General features: G+C 33.2%; 1 long non-coding RNA gene across 1 annotated transcript; it reads right to left on the reverse strand.

Annotated features, from left to right (window-relative positions):
- Nucleotides 1–693: 693 nt before the first annotated feature.
- On the reverse strand, nucleotides 694–1,244 carry LOC130467170 (uncharacterized). The gene is made up of 3 exons (XR_008927329.1): nucleotides 970–1,244; nucleotides 820–879; nucleotides 694–720 (listed from the first exon to the last, which is right to left on the reverse strand). It is a non-coding gene; the product is annotated as an uncharacterized lncRNA (long non-coding RNA).
- Between the last annotated feature and the right edge of the window lie 5,487 nt (nucleotides 1,245–6,731).

The raw sequence follows: 6,731 nt of genomic DNA on the forward strand, positions 1-6,731 counted from the left end.
GCATCCTAAACATATTTAGAACCTTCCCCAATATCGAAACTTAACTAAATAACCTCCAAGCATAATAACTATTAAACTAATGATCCCAAAACGTTCTAAATTCCATTAACACATCCCTTTTAAAATTTCCAGCAATATAAAATAATTTCAAACGTCCACAAAACATAATCAATGTTCTTAAAGTCATAAAAATAATAGCTTTAATAATATATAACCATTCTATTATGATTTAAATCATTAAAAACCTTAAAAATTCACACTTTAATAATTAAGATCATTATTTCATTTCAATTACCTAATCTGAAAATTAATAATTTAATTATGCAAACCTAAAATTCTGAAATCCACAATTAAATCATAAAGCTTATAATTTAAATTCAAGAAACGCAATTTAAATTATTAAAACGTTATTAAATTCATTATTTAAACATAATATGTAAATCTGAAAATTCTAGTTAAATCATAAAAACATATAATTTAGATTCAAGAACATAATTTAAATTCAAGAGCATAAATTCAAATTAATAAACTTAATAAAAATATTTAAATAACTTAGGGTTTAAGAAATAACCAAAAGGAGAGGAGGAGGAGGAGAGGGACTGCCGGCGGCTGGTGCAGGCACGGCGACGAGGGAGGCGCGGCTGGTGGCGACGCGACTGGGCGGCGCGACTGGTGTTGGTGGTCGCGGGTAATTGCAGGTGGCGAGGAGACTCGCGGAGGCTGTGCGAAACAGAAATAAGAGTGAGGGAAGCAAGCAAGAAACAGAAGATAGGAGGGCACGAAAGAGAGAAAGAACACGGGGAGGGGAGAGAGTGTTACCGGCGGAGGAGACCGGTGTCGGTTGGTGGCTTGGTTGCCGGCAGGAAACAGTGGTCGTAGCTGTGAGAACCGAAACAGGTGAGGAGGAGAAGGACAAGAGATTCGAAAGAAAAAATAAGAAAGAAGAAACGGAGGGGAGAGGGGAGTTACCGTCGGCGACGGTGAGAGCAAGGCGGCGCGGCCGGAACGGCGCAGCAACCGCGAGCAGGTGGTGATGGTGCGCTACTGGTGGTGGCTGAGCAAAGAGAGGAGCAATATTTAGGTTTCCTGGTTCACGTGAGGGGGAAGGAGTAAGGAGCGTTTATGAGTTTTGCTTTTCACGTGAATGAAACAAGGGTAGGGAAATTATGGGCTTATTTCTTTTGGGTTTACCAAGTTGGGCTAGAATTAGGAATGAACTTTAGTGTTTGAATCCAAAAGCATTGTTTTCTAAATTCACGTGTTTTCATAATTCAAATTCTTTTCAACATAAAATTCTAAAATTATTTTTGATTTTATAAATCGTTAAAATATTTAGAATGTAATCAAATAAAATAAATATACGTTAATTATATATTTATTATATTAAAATATAAATCACTATACGTTAAAATATATTAATAAAATTTATAAATATACGGGGGATTACACAACCAAGACGCTTAATTGTGAAGTTTCTTAGCTTATTGACTCCTTGAAAAAAAAAGTTGCATTGAATCCCTTTAAAGCAAAGCAGGAGAATTACAGTTTACGCCTCAATGCGCTAGCTTTTGCTCGTATTGTACAAGTATATATACATAAAAATTGTCTTGGTTATATGACTTATGTTATGTTCTCTTCAACTTATTCTTATTGTTTCTTAGATCAGAACAGAAAAATCAGACCATATCAAACAAAAGAAAAACACAAAACATTTAGACCTATCAAAAACTAGAAAAATCAGACCATGCAAAATAGAACAAAGCCTTATATCATACTCTACAATAAATTAAACCTAAAAAATGACCTAATTTTTTTTTTTTTTGAAAATGATAATAAATGGGGCTTTGGTTTTACTCAATAGCTCTACACAACTACTCCGTACACTAGACTACGAAAGTAGAAAGATGATGATACATGTAACTTGTAACGAGTAAACGCACGGCAAAGTGTTGGTGGGACCTATTGCCCATTGGGTTTTAGAAACCATTTGCAATTACAACTGACTTACTGTACATTATTAGCGCCGGTTGTTTTTTTACTGTACATTATTTTGGCACTTCCTTGTCGACACTTGTCGGGAGTAGGGATGGCAGCGGGTCCAGGACCCTACTCGGACCCTGTCGGATCCTACCCTAAAATTAGGGTATGGGTCTTTATTTTTTAGACACTATAGGGTAAGGGTAGGGTATGGGCATATGCTGTTTTTTTTAGGGTAGGGTAAGGGTCTTAATTTTTCAGACCCGTATCCTACCCATACCCTACCCGCGGACCCTTAAGACCCATACCCTACCCATACCCTATATGTAGACCCGCTTAAATTTTGTTATTTTTATGTACTTCACTTTTTTTTGTAGGATCTTGATGATGAAGTAGATGATGATATGGACGATAACTACTACTAAAGTACTGACTATTTATTAACATTAATGTTGTGTAGTTAAGAATGTGGGATTTTGTAACTTATGAGCTTCGTACTTTAAAATGTATTGTGTTTAAGGAAAGACAAGGATAATTTTTGAAGACTAGCTATTTATTTGTTTTAAAATGTCTTATTAATCGTTGTTCTTGTATTATTTTTGCATATTACATATAATTGCATACAAAAAATGAAATAAAAGTTATAGTTTAACGCGGACCCGCATAAGACCCTAGACCCTACCCATACCCTGTCGGACCCATAGGGTCCGGGTAAGGGTCTTAAAATTTTAGACCCTATAGGGTAAGGGTAGGGTATGGGTATATGTCAAAAAATTAGGATCCGGGTCCGGGTATTACTAGACCCTACCCAGACCCTACCCATTGCCGTCCCTAGTCGGGAGTCATGTGCTCAAGCAATCATATGATTTTACCTCCTTTTTTTTTCTTCTTTTTATAATTAATCAAAATAATTACCATCCATCTTTACAAGTTGACTCCTTTCATCATTTCAACAACACTTTATTACGACTTTGTATCAAAAAAAAAAAAAATGTTTAATCACCTCTGTTTTATCACTAATCATATCATGTAACCATGTTTAAGTATCAATATAATATCATAGTACATCGAAATAACTTTTACCCAGCTTTTGATAAATTTTAACATATTTTGATTAATTTTATATATTACGAAGTAATTTTTTTTAAGGATACACTTTTTTTAAAGGGTTGTATGGTTACATACTTACATCTATATATATTATGAGTGAATTTAAAGGGATAATTTTTATTAAAAAGAAAAAAATTATCACTACAAAAAAAGAAAATATTAACATATAGAGGTAACTTTTAAGTATTTTGGGAACTTCTTATACTTCCTCCGTTCCTAAATAGTTGCACCGTTATGACTTTTGACATTATTCACTTGTCTTGCTTTGACCTCACTTTTCTACTAATAAATAAAATTAAAAATTATTATGCAAAGTACTATTAAGTTTGTCTTAATATATATTTTATATATATCAACTTTTTATAATTTTTACTAATACATAATTATAAGTATTGATGGTCAAAGTTATGCGTTGGCAAACGTGAAAGTCAAAAAGGTGCAACTATTTAGGAACGGAGGAAGTAATATTTACGAAAATGATAAAGGTCGCAACATGCGACCTTTAAGTCGGTTACAATTATGACATGACATGCTTATGTGTTAGTTTTTTTTTATATATTTATAAATAAATAAATTCATTGATAAAAAGTCATACGACATTTACATAAAGATTTAAATCTAACAAATACATAACAATCGAATCAAATAAAAACTTCTTTTCAACATAGCTACGATGGTAGTATATCAAACATTCTGTATACCCTCTTTTATATCGCTGTGATTTACAGCCTTCATTGACGAGGGGGTCTATAGATCTGTTGTAGCCGTGACAAATATGATTTCCGTGTGATTCGTCTGAGATTGTAGTCAAAAGATTGACATCCTCTTCGATCCCGCATAAATCTTTACCAAAGAAACAATCTGAATTAAACTAAACACACAAAACTTAACTAAAAACAAACCCAGCATAGAGGTACTTACTACACTGAAACAATCAAACCCACCATAGGGGTACTTACTACACTGAAATTATGTAGTTTTATTGAGATCTAACGCAAAAACACAACTGAATTGAAATTAAAGAGAAGGGGCGGAAATAACCAAATTTCCAAGAAAATTGGCTATTTTCGCCTTAGAAAACCCTAATTTTTATAAACTCAAAAAAGAGAGAGAGAAAAGAGGGATTCACTGCCGGTTTCTAGTTTCTAGTTTTTTATTTACATATTTTCATAGTAAAAATATTGCATTGATAGTAAAAATATCCCGATGAAGAATAGTGTAACTGTAAGTGGCGTATATATGTATGGAGTACCAATTAAACTCCGACACGTAAGATTGTGACAACTAAATATTGTCACAACTTGCGACCTTTATCATCACCCTAGTATTTATTATGCAGCAGATGTAATTAAGAGTTTGTTTATTGTATTTGATCTTATAGTATATCTACAACAATTGGATAAGATACAAGTCGTTGTTAAGACATGCATTTATGAAAAATACGAGCTAACTAATCAATTTTCCGTATCCATCCCCCAAATTATAACCACATGTCTTAGATATATGTTTATGAGTCATCTGAGATAATGATCTAAACTTTCCGTCCATTTTAAAACTACAACGACTGTAATTTTCGAGGAAGAGTTTTTGTTAAGTGAGTTGCATACGATAACAATATGTTGAGTAAACGCGATTAACATCACACTTCTTTTCAAATTTTATTCGATAAAAGTAATGATGAGTTGTGTAAGTGGCAAATCGACAACCTATTAAACAAGAGGAGATAAGATGAAAAATAAAGTAAATAGCAATAAGAAAGTGAAAGATAGAAAACACTTATGATAATACGAGGCAACTAATAAATTTTCCCTATTCGTTCCCAAATTATAACCACGCATACTAGATGTGTATTTGTGAGTCATCTAAGATAATAATCCAAACTTTTCATAATTGCATTCCAAACTATAACATTGCAATTTTAAATAAGATTTTTTTTAAAAAAATATCTTTTATATGTATTGTGAGTTATATAAAACAACAATATGCTGACTAAATGCAATTAATATCGCACTTCTTTTGCAAATTATATTTGATTATAAAAAAAAATGATGAGTTGGGTAAGTGACAAATCTATAACTTACTCCGTAGTAAATTAGAGCAGATAAGATGAAAAATACAGTGATTTGCAATAAGAAAAGTTATAGAGAGTAGAAAATATCCATTAATAAAGCGTGTTAATGATGGAGTATGAGGCTATATGACAATGAAAAAGAAAAGGACATGAGCTTCTAGAACCCTTCATTTTAATTATTGACCCCTCATAGACCCCACAATACCCCATTTCCACAATTAGCCAACATGGAAAAGGTTGCAAACCTACCAAATTACCTAATTTACCCCTCACTCAAACCCTTCCCTTTCCATTAAAAATTATTAAAACCTTTTTAAACAAAATAAAGTCTAGCCCTTTGTTAATTCATACGGAGTACACATTTTATACTCCGTAGTATTTGTTTGTCTCGTATCTTATTTTAGTCATTTTTATAAATATCATCCCATTTTCTTATATAATACTCTCTCTTATCCAGATTAGTTGTTATACTTATTTATGTACAAAAATTTAGGTGATAAGTGGTTGTTTCGCTATCAAATGTTATTTTATTAAAAAAGTATATGTGATAGGAGTTAGTGAGTATTTTTTAATTGAATGAGAAAAGGTGTGGGGACAAAAAATATTTATTACCTGGGTTCGGAATACCTTCCGGAAGTTTCATGTAAACCTCCTCATGCAAATCACCAGGGAGGAACGCATTGTTCACGTCTAATTGAATTTCCAGCCTTTGCTTGCAGCTAGTGCAATGACACTCCTGTGCGCGATTCTCTCGCGACCCGCCTTCCGCAAGGTATTGCACTTTAGGGCATCTGATAGTTCCGGTATACATGGTTGGAACTCAATCCTACTCCCATTTAGTAGCTAGGCACTGCTATCTGTCGGAAAGTTCAGGGGAGAAAGGTAAATGCATTCTTTTTTAATGAATACCCGCTTGCGGTTGACGTTCCGGCAAAGTTTTTCCATCGATAGTGTTTTGATCTGGTTCGATTTTCCTGAATCGGCGGCAATTTCCTCGTCCATCGATCGATCGCGTGAGTACGCAGATCAATCCAGAATATACTAGAAAATTCTTCTATTCCTTTAGCTTGGCGTTTAGCCACTAAGCTATGCGGGTGTGGGAAGAAAGAGTAATATTATAATTGTGGGGTCATTTCTAATTTATAAGTGTAACAACTAATCTGGGACGGACGAAAAAGGAAAGTTTAACAACTAATCCGAAACGGAGGGAGTACGTAGTATTAATATATCTCTATTATTTACCCTGCTTTCCTATACTCATTAAAAAAGAAAAACGCATCTGTTTGTTAAATTTCGGAATGAAGTCTTTCGCTTTGTTCTCTTCCCCTTATTATTATTGCTTATTAAATCTTATCAGATCAAACCAGATCACAAAAGCACTCACATAAATATTTTAATTAGATCAGAAACTTAAAAAAACATACCAGATCAGATAAAAAAAACAAGACTTTAAACAAAACATCATTTGCCTATGAGGCAAACAATAAGTGGCGTATGAATAATAATAATAAAACAAAAAATACAAAAACAAAAAAAATCTCTCTTATAAATGTGAGGTCACGCAAAAGAGATG

Source organism: Spinacia oleracea, chromosome 2 (genome assembly GCF_020520425.1).
Source record: "Spinacia oleracea cultivar Varoflay chromosome 2, BTI_SOV_V1, whole genome shotgun sequence".
NCBI lineage: Eukaryota > Viridiplantae > Streptophyta > Magnoliopsida > Caryophyllales > Amaranthaceae > Spinacia > Spinacia oleracea.